This window comes from Lepus europaeus, chromosome 23 (genome assembly GCF_033115175.1).
Source record: "Lepus europaeus isolate LE1 chromosome 23, mLepTim1.pri, whole genome shotgun sequence".
Taxonomy (NCBI): Eukaryota; Metazoa; Chordata; class Mammalia; order Lagomorpha; family Leporidae; genus Lepus; species Lepus europaeus.
The window spans coordinates 28179521-28201268 of NC_084849.1; the positions used below are offsets into that span (position 1 = coordinate 28179521).

The 21748-nt window shown below is 51.2% G+C and overlaps 1 pseudogene; it reads left to right on the plus strand.

The window, feature by feature from the left end:
• Positions 1-13770: 13770 nt before the first annotated feature.
• On the plus strand, positions 13771-20639 carry LOC133752060 (coiled-coil domain-containing protein 85C-like; annotated as a pseudogene).
• Positions 20640-21748: the final 1109 nt, after the last annotated feature.

The following is a 21748-nucleotide window of genomic DNA, read 5'->3' on the forward strand; positions in this document are numbered from 1 at the left end:
CTCTGATGTGGGATGCTGTTGTCCTGAGCATGGACTCGACCTGCTGTGCCATAGTGCTGGCCCCTACTTACACTATTAATGGAACAATATTTCTTTTTTAAAAAAAGATTTATTTGAAACTCAGATTTACACAGTGAGAGAAGGAGAGGCAGAGAGAGAGAGGTCTTCCATCTGTTGGTTCACTAGTTGGCTACAACAGCCAGAGCTGTGCTGATCCAAAGCCAGGAGCCAGGAGTGTCTTCCAGGTCTCCCACGCAGGTGCAGGGGCCCAAGGACTTGGGCCATTCTCCACCTCCACTGCTTTCCCAGGCCACAGCAGAGAGCTGGGTCAGAAGTGGAGCAGTCAGGACTAGAACTGGTGTCCATATGGAATGCCAGCACTGCAGGTGGCTTTACTGGCTATGCCACAGTGCTGGTCACAGTTGAACAATATTTCTTGCTGCATGACAACCAAAATAAAAGAAAGGTACTTGCCAAACTTCAAATTTTGAATCCATTAATATTTAATTAAAAGCATAACATATAATGTACTAAAAGTTAAAATATAAACATATAATTATGAGCAATTATTTGAAATTCATTTGAAAAAAAATTCATTTTTTGTAAGATATCTCTTAAAGCATTTTTCTCATGATTTTCTAAGAAGTTTCATGACTGCAATGATAATTCCATTTGTCATCTTTCCATCTGAAATGTTTTCCTTTTGGTACAAGAATACAAGCTGCTTTAAATATGGCCTTGAGTTATTGACTCAAATTCTGTTAAATTATTTTTAATTTCAAGCAACTGATCTTATAATGTTTTAAAATCAATGAAACCGGCCGACGCCACAGCTCTCTAGGCTAATCCTCCACCTGCAGCGCCGGCACACTGGGTTCTAGTCTCGGTCAGCGCCGGATTCTGTCCCGGTTGCCCCTCTTCCAGGCCAGCTCTCTGCTATGGCCCAGGAGTGCAGTGGAGGATGGCCCAGGTGCTTGGGCCCTGCACCCCATGGGAGACCAGGGTAAGCACCTGGCTCCTGCCTTTGGATCAGCGTGGTGCACCAGCCACGGCGGCCATTGGAGGGTGAACCAATGGCAAAGGAAGACCTTTCTCTCTGTCTCTCTCACTGTTCACTCTGCCTGTCAATAAATAAATAAATAAATAAATAAATAAATAAAATCAATGAAAGGAAACTTTTGATCAAATTTACTATGGAGTAGTTGAAAGTTCCTCTTAATACTGTTTATTTTTTTATCTTAAAATATTTTGGCATATCCAACAAGAGCTGTGCTATTGCATGAAGCATATAAGTGTTATGTCCTTTAGGTGAAGTGGCCTTTGTTATAAAATGACCCTACTTGTACCTGGTGTTTGTTCTGTCTTTGTTCTGAAATCTATCTTGGGTTAACATGACTTCCAACTTTCCTTGATTAGTGTTAGTAAATCTTTTTTCTACTCTTTTAGCCTATTTATGTCTTTATATTCAAAGTACGTTTCTTGTAGCTAGCAGGTGCTTGATCTTAATTTCTTATTTAATCAGATACTCTCTTCCATGTCATTAGAATGCCAGAAGCAAAACAGCCAGCACTCAAACTGGCACTGCAGTACGGGATGCCAGGGTCATAAGTGGTAGCTTAACCTGTGCCACAATGCTGAATCCATACCATTTTCATCTAATATAATTATTGATATGTTTGCTCTAAATATAGCAAAATGTGAGTTGTTTTCCATTTACCCCATACATTCTTTTTTTTCCTTCTCTTGAATTGGGGTGTGTGTGTGTGTATCTGCATGCTTTCATTTTATCTCCTTTATTATCTAATTCGCTGTAACTCTGTTGGGTTTTATCAGTGGTTATGTTAGGATTTATCATATACATTTTATTTATTTTTTTAAGATTTATTTATTTATTTGAAAGTCAGAGTAACACACAGAGAGAAAGACAGGCAGAGACAGAGAGGTCTTCTATCCGCTGATTTACTCCCTAATGGCCACAGCGGCCAGAGCTGCGCCTATCTAAACCAGGAACCAGGAGCTTCTTCCGGGTCTCCCACCTGGGTGCAGGGGCCCAAGGACTTGGGCCATCTTCTACTGCTTTCCCAGGCCACAGCAGAGAGCTGGATTGGAAGTGAAGCAGCCGGGACCTGAACCGGTGCCCATGTGGGATGCTGGCACTGCAGGCAGGCGGCTTTACCTGCTATGCCACAGAGCAGGCCCCCTATCATATAGATGTTAAACTTAACCTGCTTTCCATTCAAGTGATATTATTTCACTTCACATATGGGAAAAGAGCTCTGCAAGGTTCACTTTCATTATCTTCCTTCTCAGTCTTTATGAAATTGTTTTCACACACTGTTACTTCATAGTTGTTAGAAATGTGACATTGTAGTTAGTGATATTTATCTTTCAAAATAAATATATTTAAATAGTATGAAACAAATCCTTACATTTTCCCACATGGCTACCATTTCCAGCATTCTTTGTTATTCATTTGTGTAGGTCCAAATTTCTATCTGATGTCATGTCTTCCTGCTTGAATGACTTTCTCTAACATTGTTCATTTGTATTGCAAGTCTGGTGATTGTCCTTTCAGTTTTAGTACGTCTTAAAATCTCTTTTTCTAAAGATTTATTTTATCTGTAAGGCAGAGTGATAGAGGGAGAGAGAAAGAAACAGAGAAAGAGAGAGAGAGAGAGGGAGAGAGGGAGAGAGGGAGAGAGAGATATATCTTCCATTCCCTGGTCCATTCCCCAAATGGCCACAATGGCTGGGGTGGGCCAGGTTGGAGCCAAGAGCACCCAGGTTTCCCATGTGTGTGGGTGGCAGGCATCCAAGTACTTGGGCCATCTTGCACTGATTTCCCCGGGTGCATTACAGGGAGCTGGATTGGAAGCAGAGCAGATAGGACTAGAACCAGAGCTCATATGGGATGCCAGTGTTGCACGTAGTGCTTTAACTCACTGTGCCATGATACCAGCCCTCAAAATCTTTTTTGAAAGACATTTTTGTAAGTAAGATTATTTTATTTTATTTTCCTCCAAATAAACCTTTTATTTAAGAATACAAACTTTGTGCATTTCATAAGTACAACTCTAGGAGTATAGTGATTCTTCCCAACACACCCACCCTCCAACTCACTCTCTCACCCCTCCTCCTCCTCCCTCCCATTCCCAGTCCCATTCTCCACTAAGATCCATTTTCAATTAACTTTATACACAGAAGACCAACTCTATACTAAGTAAAAAGTTCAACAATTTACACACACACAAACAAAATTACTCAACAGTCGAGACAAGGGTTGTTCAGTCATTGTATCTTGAAGTTAATTTCACTTCTTTTTCCTTTTTATAAACTTAGTTAACTTTAAAGAAGCACCCAAGAATGATACATCTTTTGAGAGCACATAGACATAACTATAATGCAACTCTTTGAGGACAGAAGTCCTGCATGGGAAGTTAATGCACAGTGACTCTTGTTAATTTAACAATTAACACTCTTACGCCTACTTGGGCCATCTTCTACTGCTTTCTCAGGCCACAGCAGAGAGCTGGACCCTTGATAGTGGAGCGGCCAAGACTAACCGGTGCCCACATGGGATGCTGGCACTAAGACCTCGTGTGAAGACGAACAGAGGAGCCTACAGAAGGACCCCTCGCCCTGGGGGGTGGGCTGCAGGCAGCGAGGCTCCCACACTCCCGGAAGCCAGGGAGGCTGCGGCAGCCTGGGTGTGCTCTGCGGCCAGCCGATGGCCTCAAGCTGCAGCTGTCCCCAAGTGAGCCGGTGGGATCCGTCCTGTAGGGGCCAGGGAGGGGTTGTCTGCAAGGAATGGAGTTGGCTCCCGGAGCCCCTCCCTGTGCACCACCCTCAGACCTCGGGGCTGGGCTTGGACCCCTCTAGCCCCTCTGCTGGCTCCTGTCACCTGCAATCTCTGATGCTTCTGGAAGCCCGGTGCCGGGGACCCCACACACCACCGCCTGACCAAGTCCCCTCTTTGTAGCTGAGAACTGGACCTCACAGTGCAAGCCTGGCTGAGCTGCCCATGGCCAGCCTTGGCGACGGTCAGGTCTCGGCTTGGCCAGCACCAGCATCAGCTCCTCTGCTCTGGGTAAGGCCCTGGCCTGACTCAGCCCGGCATGCCCCATATCTGGGTGACACACTCAGTCCCTGGCGTGGCGTGGCGTGGTGTGGAGGGCCCCGCTCTGGCTCGCCCTGGGGAAAGGCCGACCCAGCGCTTGGAGCTGCCCGGCCTCTGCGCAGGGCCACGCCCTCATCTCACCCCCGGGGCTCTTGGGAGGCTTCAGGGGTCTTTTGCAGTCTCGGCCTCACTGCCAGGTGCCACGGCCCAGGCGGGGACAAAGGGCAAGTGCTTCTCCTGACAAGCATTCGAGAACCGTGGGCTTTGCCCGGCCGTGAAGGTGGCGGGGCAGATGGCGGACACGTCACAGGCTGTGCGGACAGACGGGTGGGCAAGGTGAGGGCACAGTGCCCCTTTGGGCACCAAAGGTGCCCCAGAACTGGGGTGCACACCCAGCTCGAGGGCAGAGGTCAGGGGCTGAGGCACTGGGTCTCCCCCAGAGAGACCCTGGCCTTTGTCCCTTGTCCTGGAGCGGGGAGGTGGCCCAGGGGGAGTTCTTATCAGCCTGAGCTTGCCCCAACAAGGACGCAACACGGACGAATCACCCTGGGAGGATCAACCCCTCTGGCGAGGGCAGGCAGGCCATCCTGCCCACGTAACAACACTGCTGGGCAAACTCTGGGCTCCGGCGCCCAGGCCCCCAACCCCGGCTGGCCGTGCTGAGTGTGCGCATTGTCCTGGCACTGCCATCTGTGACCCTGCGGGGAGAAATGTCCAAGGTCCGCACCGGGCCCCTTCCTTTAGCTTCCTGGGGTAACCATGGCCGTGAGCGTGATGGTTTCCAGGGAGTCCTGTGGGTCATTCCAAGTCTCCACACTGGAGACTCCCAAGTGCATCACCGACTGCTGTCAAGTAAGGTGGTCCCGGGACCCCTGAACTTGAGGGTGGTGCCCAAAGGGGCACTGGGCAGGAGCCAGGTGCTTATCCTGGTCTCCCATGGGGTGCAGGGCCCAAGCACCTGGGCCATCCTCCACTGCACTCCCTGGCCACAGCAGAGAGCTGGCCTGGAAGAGGGGCAACCGGGACAGAAACCGGCGCTGACCGAGACTAGAACCCAGTGTGCCGGCGCTGCAGGTGGAGGATTAGCCTAGAGAGCTGTGGCGTCGGCCAGTTTCATTGATTTTAAAACATTATAAGATCAGTTGCTTGAAATTAAAAATAATTTAACAGAATTTGAGTCAATAACTCAAGGCCATATTTAAAGCAGCTTGTATTCTTGTACCAAAAGGAAAACATTTCAGATGGAAAGATGACAAATGGAATTATCATTGCAGTCATGAAACTTCTTAGAAAATCATGAGAAAAATGCTTTAAGAGATATCTTACAAAAAATGAATTTTTTTTCAAATGAATTTCAAATAATTGCTCATAATTATATGTTTATATTTTAACTTTTAGTACATTATATGTTATGCTTTTAATTAAATATTAATGGATTCAAAATTTGAAGTTTGGCAAGTACCTTTCTTTTATTTTGGTTGTCATGCAGCAAGAAATATTGTTCAACTGTGACCAGCGCTGTGGCATAGCCGGTAAAGCCACCTGCAGTGCTGGCATTCCATATGGACACCAGTTCTAGTCCTGACTGCTCCACTTCTGACCCAGCTCTCTGCTATGGCCTGGGAAAGCAGTGGAAGATGGCCCAAGTCCTTTGGGCCCCTGCACCTGCATGGGAGACCTGGAAGACACTCCTGGCTCCTGGCTCCTGGCTCCTGACTTTGGATCAGCACAGCTCTGGCTGTTGTAGCCAACTAGTGAACCAACAGATGGAAGACCTCTCTCTCTCTGCCTCTCCTTCTCTCACTGTGTAAATCTGAGTTTCAAATAAATCTTTATTTTAAAAAAAGAAATATTGTTCCATTAATAGTGTAAGTAGGGGCCAGCACTATGGCACAGCAGGTCGAGTCCATGCTCAGGACAACAGCATCCCACATCAGAGTGCCAGTTCCAGTCCTGATAGCTCCACTCCTGACCTAGCTTCCAGCGAATATGGCTGTGAAGGCAATGGCAGGTAGCCCAAGTGCTGGGCCTTTGTCACTCTTGTGGGAGACCCGGATGGAGTTCTAGGCTGCTGTATTTCACCTGGCCAACCCTGACATCATGGCTATTGGAGGAGTGAACCAGTGGATGAAAGATGTCCCTGTGTCTCTCCCTCCTTCTGCCTTTCAAATAAAGAACTCTTTCCAAAATCAGTTTTTACAGCAAACTATGAAAAGCAGCATGAGTGGGTATGCTTGCGAAGAGCATTCAGTATTTATGTGCAAGTTCTATGAATCTTCACCACTTATGGAACTGTTGAAAGAAACAGAAGGCAATTAATTATTTTAATGGCACTCTGTACTGATATTTTCTCACTACTATGTACAGTGTATGAATAAGCTAAATTACAAGAACCAGCGAAACTGGATGGGAAGTTGAATAACCAAGACTTGAACCAGGCACTCCAATATGGGATGCAGGAGTCCCAAGCAGTGATATAACCACTGAGCCATATGCCCACCCCCTCTCTTACTTTTTTTTTTTAATGTGGCTCATGGAAACTTTAAAGTGCACCTGTGATTCCCATTAGACTTCCTATTGAGCAGCACTGTACTAAATGAGGGCCACATTATTTTGCTCTGGATGCCAAAACCATTGACTTCTCTTTTTTTTTTCTATTTTTTTATTTTGCTTTTTCAAAAGTTTTCATTTCTTTTTTTACTTGAAGATTTATTTGTTTATTTGAAAGGCAGGGATAGAGAGAGTGGAGGAGAGAGAGATACTTCCATCAGCTGGTTCACCCCCCAAGTGGATGCAAGGAACCGGCGCCCGTGTGGATGCTGACACTGCAGGCTAAGGCCCAACCGTCTACGCCACAGTGCCTGCCCCCACCATAAACTACTGACTGGGCACCAAAACAGTCTTCCTTGCCCTTGTCAAAGACCCAGGTGATTTGCTTACAGTGAGAATTAAATGGATTAACCTCTGGGAATGTAAAGTGCATAGGAGGAGATATGGCACGTAGAAAAAGCTGTAGCACACTAGTTACAATAGCAGGTCTTAGTACTATCGACCAAAAAATTTGTGTAAGCACAATTTAAGGGACAAACATGTCAAGGAGAGTCATGGCAGGCCCAGATTTAAAATGCATACATCACCAATAGATCTTAGTGGAGAATGGGACTGGGAATGGGAGAGGGAGGAGGAGGAGGGGTGAGAGAGTGAGTGGCAGGGGCCGGCGCTGAGGCTCAATAGGCTAATCCTCTACCTGTGGCACCGGCACACTGGGTTCTGGTCCCGGTTGGGGCACCGGATTCTGTCACGGTTGCTCCTCTTCCAGGCCAGCTCTCTACTGTGGCCCAGAAGTGCAATGGAGGATGGCCCAAGTCCTTGGGTCCTGCACCCGCATAGGAGACCAGCAGAAGCACCTGGCTCCTGCTTTCGGATCAGTGCGGTGTGCTGGCCGCAGTGGTCATTGGAGGGTGAACCAACAGAAAAAGGAAGACCTTTCTCTCTGTCTCTCTCTCTCTCACTGTCCACTCTGCCTGTCAAAAACAAAACAAAACAAAAACAAACAAACAAACAAAACCAAAGAGAGTGAGTGTCAGGGTGGGTATGTTGGAAAGAATCACTATACTCCTAGACTCTAAATGTTCCTTTCAAATTTGATTAAACAGTGTTTAATATATTTCCACAAGGTTTTCTTAAGAGAGTAGAGACTACCTCTCCTTTACTGCCATTATTTTTATTTTAAGGTTTGTTTATTTATTTATTTGAAAGAGTTACAGGGAGAGAGAGAGAGAACTTGTGGCTGTCAAAGCTGTCTCCAGATGTTGCCAGATGCTCCCTAAGGGGGTGGGGAAATCACCCCTGGTTGAGAATCACTGCTCTCAATAGTGTCTTTTTGTTATTAGAAATTTTATTCATTTTGCAGAAGTCACTTGATTTTCTCCCACCCCAAGATTGCACAAGTATTATTCTAAACATTTTAATAACATTTTTATAGATTTTAAGTGATTCAATCTCAGACCCTCTGGAATTTACCTTTATTATATGATAGATGAGAGGTGTTTTAATTTTATTTTCTTCCCATTATTAAACACAACGCCCTCTTCCCACAGACCAGAAGTGCCCACGTTTGCACAGTTGGGCCTCCTTTCTGAAAACATTCATAAGCTTCTGACTGCTGAGCCCCACAGGGACTGGGGAGTCTTACTCTGCCGCTGGTGCCTTGGCTCTTAAAAGATATTAACGCAGGGCATGGGGGCCTTACACTTTTGTTTGTTTGTTTTCTCTTTAATAGTTTCAGCCCAGACATCTTAGAGAAAGTTGGATGCATTTTCCACCGCATCAGCCTGGCTGCTGTGGGTGTTGTATTTTTCCAGAAAGAGAGCATGGAGGCTCCAACGTCAGAATCAGCCCTTTAAGGCACTTCAAGGTGGCTGGAAAGCCCAGGGGGAACATATCAGGCATGGAAAGCCAAGACACTCGGGCAAAAGATGTCCTACATAAAAGACCCCTGTGGGTGAGACCCCAGTGGAAAAGGGGGCCACCAAGGAAGGATGTACTTTTCTCTGAAGGGAGGAGAGAACTTTGCTTATGGCCTTGTCCAGCTAGTGGATCCAAAAGGCTTCCATTGGCGAGGCAGATCATCTCAAGAGTCTTGGTGATTACTGATGTCATCCATAAGAGTCTTATTTGTTAAATAAACAACAAGAGTCACTGTGCACTAACTTCCCACCAAGGACTTCTGTCTCCCAAAGAGTGGTACCATGAAGCTCAACAGTAAAACTTGTTCTTTTAGTATATTAAAAGGAGGCTATTATTATGTCTCATAAGTAATAGTTATGTCTGAGAGTTCCAAAAGATCTATCAGCCCTTGTATAGACTGTTGAGGAATACTTCTCTCAGTTGTCTTTATGCCATTCATTTATTTTTATTTTTATTTCTCAGATAAAACATGGGAGGGAGCAGGAACCAGGGGAGAACGAGTGGAAGGCGGGTACAGTGGGAAGAATTACTATGTACATAGTGTTGTATATATGAGATAATACAAATTATAAATAAATAAATAGCTAGTCTAGAGGAAGAAGTCAGGGACATGTGCTAAGTCACCTTCTTCCCAGAATCTCTCCTTCTGGTTTGGTGCTTTTTAAGTTTTTCTTTTAAATTTTATTTTATTTAGTTGAAATGCTGATTTACACAGAGAGAGGGAGAGACAGAGATCTTTTCCGTCCCTGGTTCACTCCCCAAATGGCTGCAGTGGCCAGGGTTGGGCCAGGCCAAAGCCAGGAGCCAAGAGCTTCTTCTAAGTTCTCCCACATGGATGCAGGGGCCCAAGGACTGGGCTATCTTCTGCTGCTTTCCCAGGCCATTAGCAGGGAGCTGTCTTGGAAATGGAGCAGGTAGGACTTGAACTGGTGACTATATGGGATGCTGGTACTGCAGGTGGTGGCTTAACCCACTACACCACAATGCCAGCCCCTGTTTGGTGCTTTTCTAATTGAAACAGCAATTTCTTTCTTCTTAAAATATTGTGTAAATTCCTTTTTAAAGTTCTAATGTGCCTCTACCAACACGTTGTTGATACCTTTCTTTAGAAGATCTTTAGAGTCATAGAGTGTTTGGCCCAAGCCTGGCCCAGTCCCAGCTGTTGTTGCCATGGGTTCTGTCCTTCAGATGAAAGAGGGGAAGTGTGGATTTGCTAAATGAAGGCCATCTCCTTTAGAGACCTGTGTCTTTGGAGCAGTTTAGACTCTCGTATTCCACTGGGATATTATTGTTTTTATTATTATTATTGTATTATAGGCTGTGCTGTCCCGCAGATGTGTGACAATAGGAGACTTCTTCCTGGCTAGCTGAAATCTCACATGGTTCCCGGTGAGCAAGCCTCACGTGCGGCATTCCACTCTGGGGGCCACATCCTAGCTGTTTATTACTTTAATTTACATGTCTTTTACTTAGAATAATTTTAAGTTGTTAAATCTGAAATGCCATTTAATCAGTAGTTCCCATAACTCTTTTTGTTAAAGATTTTATTTTTTTATTTATTTGAGAGGTAGAGTTACAGAGAGAGAGGGAGAGACAGAGAGAGGTCTTCCATCTGCCGGTTCACTCCCCAAATGGCCACAATGGCCAGAACGGGGCCGATCCAAAGCCAGGAGCCAGGAGCTTTTTCTGGGTCTCCCACACGTATGCAGGGGACCAAGGACTTGGGCCATCTTCCACTGATTTCTCAGGCCATAAGCAGAGTGCTGGATTGGAAGAGGAGCAGTCGGAACAAGAACCAGCACCCATATAGGATGCTGGCGCCACACGTGGAGACTTAGCCTACTATGCCACAGTGCCAGCCCTTCCCTTAACTCAAGGTTCTTAATTAAATATTTCCATTCGTCCACTCAGTTTAGTTCAATAACCATTTATTAGGTACCCAGTAAGTATAAGGTACTGTTCTAAGTTCCAAGACACAGACAAAAAATAGATAACTCCACCCTCTGGAATGGGAGTTAGGTGCATATTGGTCTAATCAGAATACATTAATCAGTACTGCACAGGGAGCCTAAAAGGAGGTGCGCAGGTAAACTCAGGCTTGCTGGGTAGAGGGAACACTTACTGTGAGATAGGAAAGGTCCTGGAGAGGCGGGGTTGTTTGAGCAGGATTTGGAGGTGGAGTAGGTGTTTTCCAGGTAACTGAAGTGTGAGACCATTCCAGAAAGGGAGCAAAAGAGGCCAAACATGGAGCTGTGGAATAGCACAAAGCTGACGGTGGGGGCAGGGTAGAAGGCTAGAAATAGGTTTTGTTTGTATATTAAATATTTATTTGTCATACAGAATTATTCCATCCAAGAAGAGGGACTCACAGTCCCCACAGCGGTACAAGCAGCTTTCTGCCCATGGGTAGGGGTCAGGGGGCCATCCTAGGGAGAAAGATGGGAACTGTGCCAAGCCTGAGCCATCTTCACAGTTTATTATTGTGATGTAAAAATCTACACAGAGTGCCCACATAAGAATGTAAGGTACAAACAGGAAATTGTGCAAGAACCAAGACCTTATTTAATCGTTTATTCTTTGGCCTCAGAGGTGAAGTCTGTGGCACGTGTGCGGTTTTCACATGGGGCAGCTTCTCCTGCAGAGAAGCCCGGTCTCGGGAGGACAGACTGCCTTCCTTTGAGGGAAGAGGAACGTGCAGCCATAAACAACCTAAAAGAAACATCTTTCCCCAGTATCTGGGAGATTTGAGGAAATGCTTTTTCCTGGGGTGAGCTTTCTGGATTAGGCGTTAATTTTTTTCTCTTATTGTAAACATTGATTAATGTAGGACTCCTACTTTATTTATTTATTTATTTATTTATTTTGGATGAGGACCCTTATCACCAGGATCTCTTCCTGGGCTATAAGACCTCCAGTCTTCTTCTTTTTTTTAAAAAGATGTATTTATTTATTTGAAAGTCAGAGTTACAGAGAGGGTTCTATCTGCTGGTTTCCTCCCAAGATGGCTGCTGGGACTGGGGCTGGGGCTGGGCCTGGCCAAAGCCAAGAGCCAGGAGCTTCTTCTGAGTCTCCCTCGAGGGTGGAAGGAGCCCAAGCACTTGGGCCATTTTCTACTGCTTTTCCCAGGCACATTAGCAGGGAGCTGGATCGGAAGTGGAGCAGCTGGAACTTGAACTGGCATTCATATGGTATGATGGCATCACAGGTGGTGGCTCTGTCCGCTATGCCACAACACCAGTCCACTTCTAGTCTTTGTCTGAACTTGTCTTTGACCTTAAAGTCATGTTTTCAGTACCCAGAAAAATGGGAACCAGCAGCCTGTGTCTTACAAGATTGAGACACTTGAGGGAGTTTTCAAAATACATCAACATGGTTTAATGATTCCCGGTATTTACATATCAGTGTTGCAATTTATTAATTTGTTGCTGTGACTTTTCAATATAATTATGGCTGAATGAATACACTGTATTGTAGCATATTTAAAGGAAATTGGAATGAAATAAAAAATTTCTCACTCTTCTTTTTGTATTTTTTCAACCAGCAGATAGCTGCTGGGTATCAGTGGTTTCTGCCAGGAACCCCAGTGACCTCCACAGCACTTATTCCCATGCCCAGTTCTCGGTCCTCTCACCCGGCTCAGATGTAGCTTTAGAAACCCGCAGTCCCAGTCCTTCCCTGTTGGGTTGACCATCACCCTTGCTCATGTCCACCACTGCACCAGCCGCTGCCCACGTCCTGGTCTCCCTAGCCTCTTAATGCTGAAGGTACCAGAACTCCTGATCTGATCTCTCCTCAGCTCTCGGCAGTCTCATCTGGTCTCATGACTTCAGACCCCATTCCGTGCTCACCAGTCCCAAATGTGTATCTGAACCCAGGTCTCTGGCTGGGGCTCAGACTGGTGTGTTGCATGGCCTGCTATTGTCTTCAGTTGAAAAGTTCATCAGAAATCTCACCTTGGACAGATCTCAAAGGGAATGCTGGGTTTTTCCTCTGCGAATGTTCCCCATCCTGTCAATAGCATCTCCATCCTTCTGGTTGCTCAGGTTGACCAACTTGGAGTCATCCCCAGCCCTTCCTCATTGCCTCACGTCTAGCACCCTGTCCATCAGGAAATCCTGCAATTCTGCCTGCGGCTGCTTGGGATCTGACCATTTCCCTGGGTTCCAAGCTGCCGTCCTCACTGTGGGATCCCTCCTTCTACCTGTGCTCCTCCACGCCTAGTCTCAACAACATGGCCAAAGAGAAGTTGTTTGAAAAATCTCAACAGACCGTGAGGTTTTTTGGCTTAAAATCCTCCAGAAACTCCCAGGTCACCCTGAATGAAAGCGCAGCAGTTTGTAACAAGCTACATTAGGCCACAGCTGATCCACCCCTCCGTCCCTCCTGGGCTTGGCCTCTTAGGAGCTCTCCCCAGCTCGAGTCCATATCCTTGAACGTTGGGGTGAGGCCATGGAGGCCAAGGACAGGATGGGCGGGATCCCGGCCGTGAATGGGCGCGGCGAGCACCTGCTGCTGCACATGGGCACCATCGACATCCTGCAGTCCTACAGGTTCATCAAGAAGCTGGAACACACCTGGAAGGCGCTGTCCACGACGGAGACACCGTCTCCGTGCACCGCCCCAGCGTCTACGCGGAGCGCTTCTTCAAGTTCATGAGCAACACGGTCTTCCGGAAGAACTCCCTCAAGTCCTCGCCGTCCAAGAAGGGGCGCGGCGCGTTGCTGGCCGTGAAGCCCCTGGGGCCCACGGCCGCCTTCTCGGCCAGCCAGATCCCCAGCGAGCGGGAGGACAGGCAGTACGACCTGCGGGGGCCCGCAGCTACCCCACGCTGGAGGTCGAAGGCCGGCCCGACCTCCTGCCCTGCACGCCGCCTTCCTTGGAAGAAGCCACGACGGCCTCCATCGCCACGACCCTGTCGTCCACCTCGCTGTCCATCTCGGAGCAGTCCCCGTCGGAGACATCGGAGCAACCGCGCGGTACAGGCGGCGCACGCAGTCCTCGGGGCACGACGGCCAGCCCCAGGAGGACCCGCGGCAGGTCACCGTGCAGGTGAAACCCGCGTGCAGCGTGCAGATCATCGTGCCCAAGGAGGCGGCCGCGGGCGTGGAGGCCGCCTCGGAGCCCGCCAGCCAGGCCTCGGACGGGGAGGACACGCCAGCCGCCGACATCTACTTTTAACTTCTATGCACTCCCAGACCCGGAGCCCAGTGCCCATCGCCGCCCGGAGGCGCTGCCCGGCCCCTGGACAGACGCGGACGGCCGAGCCCCCAGCGCACACCACCACCGAGCGCCGACCCGCGTACCCGCTGCTCTGGGTCCTCATGGCGCGCACGGAGATCTCCACACTGCTGGCCCGCCCCCACCCCATCAGCACCAGCCTGCCTGGGCCAGGTCCCCGGGGCGGGGGCAGGGGGACCACAGGGACCAGGGAGGCCGCGTCCGCAGCCTGGCGTCGTCCGGACCCCGCGTCCAGGGACGCCCCTAGCGGGAGACGCCGAGACCCTCTGGGGACCTTGTCTGAGGCTACAGAGCGAGGCCGGTGGGGCGGGTCTGCCGCCGGGGCGGGGCCTCTCCGGCGGGGCGTGGTCCGCCGTCTAGGGGCGGGCCCGTCGTCTAGAGGCGGGGCTTCTCTGCCGGGGGCGGCCCGAGGACCCCACCCTCAGATCTGCAAACTCCTTGGTGACACCCCCGCTCGCTCCTCCCCCGTGGCTGCTAGCACGAGCGGTGGGCGGCGCCCGCACTCCTGTGCTGTACAACCTGGGTGAGCTGGGAACTCCCGCGCCCCGCGCCCCCGCACCTGGCTCAGTGCAATACCCGGTCCCCGGGACCCTGCCACGGTAGTGTCGCCGCAGCCCCTCACCCCCGCCCCGCCCCGGCCCCTCTCATGGTTGAAGTGCATCGCCCGCGCCCACCCTGTCCGAAACCGCAGACCTCCTGCGTCCTGTGCGACCTCAGCCCTCGCGGTCTGGGGCGCGACAATCCAGAGCGCGGCTTCCCGTGGCCGCCCCCTCCCCAGCCCTCTTTTTACGTTGAGATGTAATAAATTGGGTATCACCGAAAAAAAAAAAAAAAAAAAAGAAGAAGAAGAAGAAAAGAAAAGAAAAGCCTAAGGGCCTTTGCTCTTTTTTTTTTTTTTCAAAGTCAAGAACTTTTTTGTTAAAGAGTTATTTATTCAAAAGCTGAGATACAGAGAGAGAGAGAGAGAGAGAGAGAGAGAGAGAGAGAGTCTTCCATCCGCTGGTTCACTCCCCAAATGGCTGCAACAGCCAGGGCTGGGCCAGGCCAAAGCCAGGAGCCAGGAGCTTTTTCCAGGTCTCCCACACTATTGCAGGGGCCAAGGACTTCGGCCATCTTCCACTGCTTTCCCAGGCTATAGCAGAGAGCTGGATCAGAAGTGGAGAAGTGGAGCAGCCAGGACACAAACCAGCACCCATATGGGATGCTGGTGCTGTAGGCAATGGCTTACCTGCCTTTAGCACATCATTATCCCCTGAATGGTGACTTTTTAACTGTCATTTTCATTTAATAATATTTGGAGACTGTCTTTCCAGACCTGTATAAACATAGATAGCACAGGTATTTTATACTCATGTGCATAGTATTAAATTATGTAGACATTCCACTATTTATGAACTTATTAGGCAATTTAGATCATATATAATTTTGTTCTATGACAAATATAGCAAGCATTCTTTTTTTATTTATGTATTTTGAGAGTCATAGTTACAGAAAGAAGGGAAGACACAGAGAGAGAAATATTCCATCTGCTGGTTCATTCCCCAGATGGCTGCAAGGCCCGGGGCCTGAAGCCAGAAGCCTGGAGTTTCTTCCAGGTGTCCCATGAGGTCACAGAGGACAAACACTTGGGCCAGCTTCCACTGCTTTCCCAGGTGCATTAACAGGGAGCTTGATGGAAAATGGAGCAGCTGGGACATGAATCGGAACCCATATAGGATGCCAGTGTCACTTTCCCGGGACACCACAACACTGGCTCCTAACAGACATTCTTAATAGCACAAATAACTACCATTCTTCACTTATTAATGTGCCTCCTCTAAGGCTTTGGTTTTGTTTGTTGCCTTACATTTTCCCCCGCTAAGGTGTTTGATACATGCATATTCTTTTTTAATTTTTAATTTAATTTTTTTTGACAGGTAGAGTGGACAGAGAGAGAGAGAGAGACAGAGAGAAAGGTCTTCCTTTGCTGTTGGTTGACCCTCCAATGGCCGCCGCGGCCAGCGCGCTGCAGCCGGCCCACCACGCTGATCTGAAGGCAGGAGCCAGGTGCTTCTCTGGTCTCCCATGGGGTGCAGGGCCCAAGCACTTGGGCCATCCTCCACTGCACTCCTGGGCCACAGCAGAGAGCTGGCCTGGAAGAGGGGCATCCAGGACAGAATCTGGCACCCCAACCGGGACTAGAACCTGGTGTGCCGGCGCCGCTAGGCGGAGGATTAGCCTGTTGAGCCACGGCACCGGCCCGATACATGCATATTCTGAACTATGTCTAATTTGTGCATTTTACCTTGGATAGTTACTTTTTAAAAAAATTCCTTTGTTGTGGCCAGTGCTGTGGTATAGCCAGTAAAGCTGCCACCTACAGGGCCAGCATCCCATAGGGGCACCAGTTTGAGTCCCAGCTGCTCCACTTCTGATCCAGCTCTCTGCTGTGGCCTGGGAAAGCAGTAGAAGATGGCCCAGGTCCTTGGGCCCCTGCACCAGCATTGGAGATCCAGAGGAGGCTCTTGGCTCCTGGCTTCAGATCTGCACAGTTGTGGCCATTGCAGCCATCTGGGGAGTGAACCAGTGGTTGGAAGGCCTCTCTCTCTGTCTCTGTCTCTGCCTCTCTGTAACTCTGCCTTTCAAATAAATAAATGAATCTTTTTTAAAAAATTCTTTTGTTTAATGCTTTTGTTCTTGTATAATACTTTATCTTGTATTAACATTGTCAGTGCTATGTTTTGTTTTGTTTTGTTTTTTGACAGGCAGAGTGGACAGTAGAGGGAGACAGAGAGAAAGGTCTTCCTTTTTGCCATTGGTTCACCCTCCAATGGCCGCCGCGGTAGGCGCGCTGCGGCCGGCGCACCGCGCTGTTCCGATGGCAGGAGCCAGGTGCTTTTCCTGGTCTCCCATGCGGGTGCAGGGCCCAAGCACTTGGGCCATCCTCCACTGCACTCCCTGGCCACAGCAGAGAGCTGGCCTGGAAGAGGGGCAACCGGGACAGGATTGGTGCCCCGACCGGGACTAGAACCCGGTGTGCCGGCGCTGCAAGGCGGAGGATTAGCCTACTGAGCCATGGGCGCCAGCCTGTTCTTTTGTTTTTATTCACCTAAAAGGCTTTGTTGTTTGAAGCCTTTTTAAAATTTTCATTTTCCTTTAAAAGGCAGAGAAACAGAGGGAGAGCTTCCATCCAGGGATTCACTCCCCAGGTGTCCACAACAGCTAGGGCTAGGCCAGGCCAAAACCAAAAGCCAGGAACTCAGTCCACATCTCTCACATGGGGGGTGGAGAATCAGCTACCTAAACCACCATCTGCTGCCTCCCAAGGTGTGTGTTACCAGGAATCTGGATTGGAAGTGAAACCCGGGGACCGGCACTGTGGCACAGTGGGGTAAAGCCCCGGCCTGCAGTGCCTGCATCCCGTATGGGCGCCGATTCAAGTCCCAGCTGCTTCATTTCTGATCCAGCTCTCTGCTGTGGCCTGGGAAAGCAGTAAAAGATGGCCCAAGTGCTTGGGCCCCTGCTCCCACATGGGAGACCTGGAAGAAACTCCTGGCTCCTGGTTTCAGATTGGCTCAGCTAATTGTGTGGCTCAGCAGTTGTGGCCATTTGGGGAGTGAACCAGCGGACGGAAGACCTATCTGTCTTTCCCTCTCTCTGTAACTCAACCATTCAAATAAATAAATAAAAATCTTAAAAAAAAAAATGACACCTCGGGGCTGGCTCTGTGGCATAGTGGGTAAAGCTGTCACCTGCAGTGCCAGTATCCCACATGGGCACCACCTCGAGTCCTGGCTGCTCCACTTATGATCCAGGTCTCTGCTATGACCTGGGAAAGCCCCAGAAGTTGGCCAAAGCCCTTGGGCTCCTGGCCTTGCATTAGCTCAGCTCTGGCTATTGCAGCCATCTGGCAAGTGAACCAGTGGATGAAAGACCTCTCTTTCTCTCTCTCTCGGGCTCTACCTCTCTCTGTAACTCTGTCTTTCAAATAAATAAAATAAATCTTAAAAATAAAAAAGTTCTTGCAGGGCTAGTGTCCAGCTCTAATATAAGAGGTGAGCATCCCAAGCAGCATCTTCATTGCTACACTAAATGTCTGCCCCTCAACCTTTCTTTCTTTTTTTTTTTTTGTTAAGATTTATTTTATTTATTTGAAAGACAGAGTTCCAGAGGGAGGTAGAGACAGAGAGAGGGGTCTTTCATCTGCTGGTTCAGTCCCCAGATGTCTGCAACGGCTGGAGCTGGGCCGATCCAAAGCCAGGAGCCAGGAACTTCCTCCCAGTCTCCTACGTGGGTTCAGGGGCCCAAGGACTTGGACCATCTTCTACTGCTTTCCCAGGCCATAGCAGGGAGCTGGATCAGAAATGGAGCAGCCGGGACTTGAACTGGTGCCCATATGGGATGCTGGAGTTAACAGGCAGCAGCTTAATTCACTGCCACAACACCGGCCCCAAGAGTTGGGTTTGGATTTTTTTTGCTTGTTTTTTTGTTTTGTTTTGTTTTTTTTTTGGAATATTTATTTATCTATTTGAAAGGCAGAGTTACAGAGGGAGAGGGAGGGAGAGACACAGAGAGAGCTCTTCCGTCCGCTAGTTCACCCCCCCCCCCCCCCCAAATGGCCACAATGGCTGGATCTGAGCCGGTCGGGAGCCAGGAGCCAGAAGCTTCTTCTGGATCTCCTACAAGGGTGCAGGGGCCCAAGCACTTAGGCCATTTCCTAAGGGGGCGGGACCAGAAGTGGAGCTGCCAGGACTTGAACCAGCACCCACATGGGATACCAGCATTACAGGCAGCAGCCTCACCTGCTACGCCACAACACAGGTGCCAAGTTTTGGTTTTGAATGGAGTGGTTACTTCCACTCCATTCAAAAGTTATTATTGCCTTGGGAGGTCTTTTGTTCCTTTTTAAATGCCTCTAGGAATTTCTTTTACTTTGAATGTGACAGTTGCTGGCTGTAAGAAAACAAATGTTACAGTTCAAGTACAGAACTTGACATTTTCTCCCTACTTCATCTTTATCACCATAATTCTAGTCCCAGAAAAATTTTGTTCTATACACTGCCAAAGTCACTATCCTGCATATCTAAATGTGTCCACAAGTGTCATAGACCTGTAGGATTTTAATGAGATTATGTATTGCATATTATTTTTGTCACATAGTAGAGCTACCTTATTTTTGTAATCTACATTGTATTTCATCATATGCATGTACCTTGTCTTAACTAGTGTCTTACAGATAATCAGGGGGGCTCGGGGAGCGGGGCCGGGGGCGGGCCTCCACCCGCTTCTCCCCAGCGTGGTGAGCCCGGCTCGGCGGCCGCTGACGCAGCAGCCGTCCCCGCTCCTGAGTCCCCAGGCACGCGGGCTCCCCGGCGGCCCAGCGGGCGCTGCGTGAGGGCACGCGAGGTGGCGCGGGGCGGGCCACGCGCGCCCCCAACCGCCCCCCGCCCGCGCGCGGACCGGCCCAGCGCAGCCTCAGCGCAGGGAGCGCCAGCTCGGCGAGGGCGATGCCGCGGTGACGGCCCCGCCATGGCGAAGCCCCGGCGGCGGAGGCGGAGGAGGAGGAGGCGGAGGCGCTGAGCCAGGTGCCCGACGAGGAGATGCTGCGCTGGAGCAAGGAGGAGCTGGCGCGGCGGCTCCGGCGCGCCGAGGGCGAGAAGGTGGGCCTCACGCTGGAGATCCGCGGCCTCTAGGATGTGAACCGGCGGCGGCTGCACCTGCTGGAGATCCGCGGCCTCTAGGATGTGAACCGGCGGCGGCTGCACCTGCTGGAGATCCGCGGCCTCTGGGGCGTGAACCGGCGGCGGCTGCACCTGCTGGAGATCCGCGGCCTCTGGGACGTGAACCGGCGGCGGCTGCACCTGCTGGAGATCCGCGGCCTCAAGCACGTGAACCGGCGGCTGCAGGACGACAGCCAGGAGCTGCGCTAGCTCTGCTGCTTCCTCGGCGACACCGGCAGAAGGGGCGCAGGCCGGCGCCGTGTGGCACGGGGTTGCCTGCTCGCAGCAGAAGCTGCGCGAGCTCCGGGCGCGCCAGGAGGCCCTGCTGCGCGAGAACCTGGAGCTCAAGGAGCTGGTGCTGCTGCTGGGCGAGGAGCGCGCGGCGTTGGCGGCGGCGCGGGCTCCCGCAGCTCCATCGACAGCCAGGCCAGCATGAGCGGGCCGCTGGCGGGCGGCGCCGGGCGCGGGGACCCGCGACGTGGGCGACTGGAGCAGCACCTGCAGTGCTGGCAGCGGCGGCAGGCCGGACCGGCACCACCACCACCACGTCCCACCCGCGCTGCTGCCTCCCGGGCCGCTCAAGGCGCCCGGAGGCAAGGCCGGAGTCACCGCCGGTCCCTGGACGATCTCTCAGCGCCGCCACTTACCGCAGCATCCCCAGTGGCTTGCCGATCCATCGTCCACCTACGTCAGGCAGCTGGAGTCCAAGGTGAAGCTGCTCGAAGGTGACAAGCTCCCGGCACAGGCGGGCCCCGGAGGGTTCCGGACACTGCGGAAAGGCTTCCCAGCTCGCCGCCCTGCCCCCGCCCTACCAGGACGGCCTGCCGAATGGCCCCGCCTGCCCTGTGCCTGAGCTGCCCTCGCCTGCCTCCTCCGGCTACAGCTCTGCGGGACAGAAGCCCGAGGCTGTTGTGCATGCGATGAAGGTCCTGGAGGTGCACGAGAAGCTGGACCGGCAGCTCCAGGACAGCTGTGAGGAGGACCTGAGCGAGAAGGAGAAGGCCATCGGCCGCGAGATCTGCAACATGGTCTGGAGGAAGCTGGGAGACGCTGCCAGCTCCAAGCCCTCCACCCGGCAGCACCTGGCTGGCAACCAGTTCAAGGGGCCCTTGTAGGGCCGCTCCTCCCCGGCCGTGAACTGGCACGCCTGGTGCCCAGACGCCGTCTTCCTACCTGGGGGCGCACTGTACATAGCACGCGGCGTGCCCGGCCTGGCCAGGCCTCCATCTGGGCTCCCTATGTCCTGGACAAGGAAACTCACCAAGTCCCCTCTGAGCCTCAGGGCTGTCGGCCACTGCCGAGGCGGCTCCGTGGGTCAGCTGTGAAGGGAAGCAGGAACTGACACGTGAGGACACGTGAGGACATGTGAGGACGAGGCCCAGAGCTGGTGGTCGTGTGGGCAGTGCGATGAGCTCCTGGGTCCTGGGGACCTAGGACGGGACGGGCCACCTTGCGCACACTGCTTCAGCACCTTCCTCACTCTTCCACAGTACTGAGCGAGGTGCCCAGGGGCCGTGTGTGGCCGGCAGGTCCCATCTGGGCCCCTGTGAGGCCTGGGGATCCAAGGCACGGGGGTTGTTCCCACTGTGTGTGCCTGCGGCACCCTTGGGTCCTAACTCAGGGGAAAGGCTCACGGCCCAGGGCGTGCTGAGGGGCACTGAACAGGGGACGGGCCGTGTGCAGTTCCAGGGAGCCCTCTGAGCTTTTTCTGGAAGGAGCTTCCATCACCAGGCTGTGCTCTTGAAGCTGGGTGAACACCTGCTGGTCATGGCACTGGGTGATTCCTGCCCAGGTGGGCAGCCGGGCTGGGAGCGCCAGAGGCACCTTCTGGGTCCTGGAATCCACAGAGCCGCAGAGCAGCCCGGGAGTGGGTGGGACCGCAGCTGCCTGGAGCAGAGCCGGGAGTGTGTTGTGTGCACATCAGGTAGCCAGGCCACCACAGAAATAAGCAATGAGTAGACTCCTGGGATCGGTCAGTCCCCTGCAGGTGGGCCTTGAAGCGACCTTCCCTTCCAGAGGGGAGTGACCCTGTCCCTAAAGCTGTGTGGTGTCCAGGGACCCGCGGAGCACATCCTGAGAGCCCTCCTGTCCCTTCCTGCCCCTGCTGGCGGCCTCTGGTTTGCGAGGGTGGAACTGCCCGTGGGACACATCTCAAATGGAGCCACGACTGTGCGCCTGGGTACAGCTGGTGGCCGTAGAGCCAGCGGCTGGGGCCTCAGGTGGC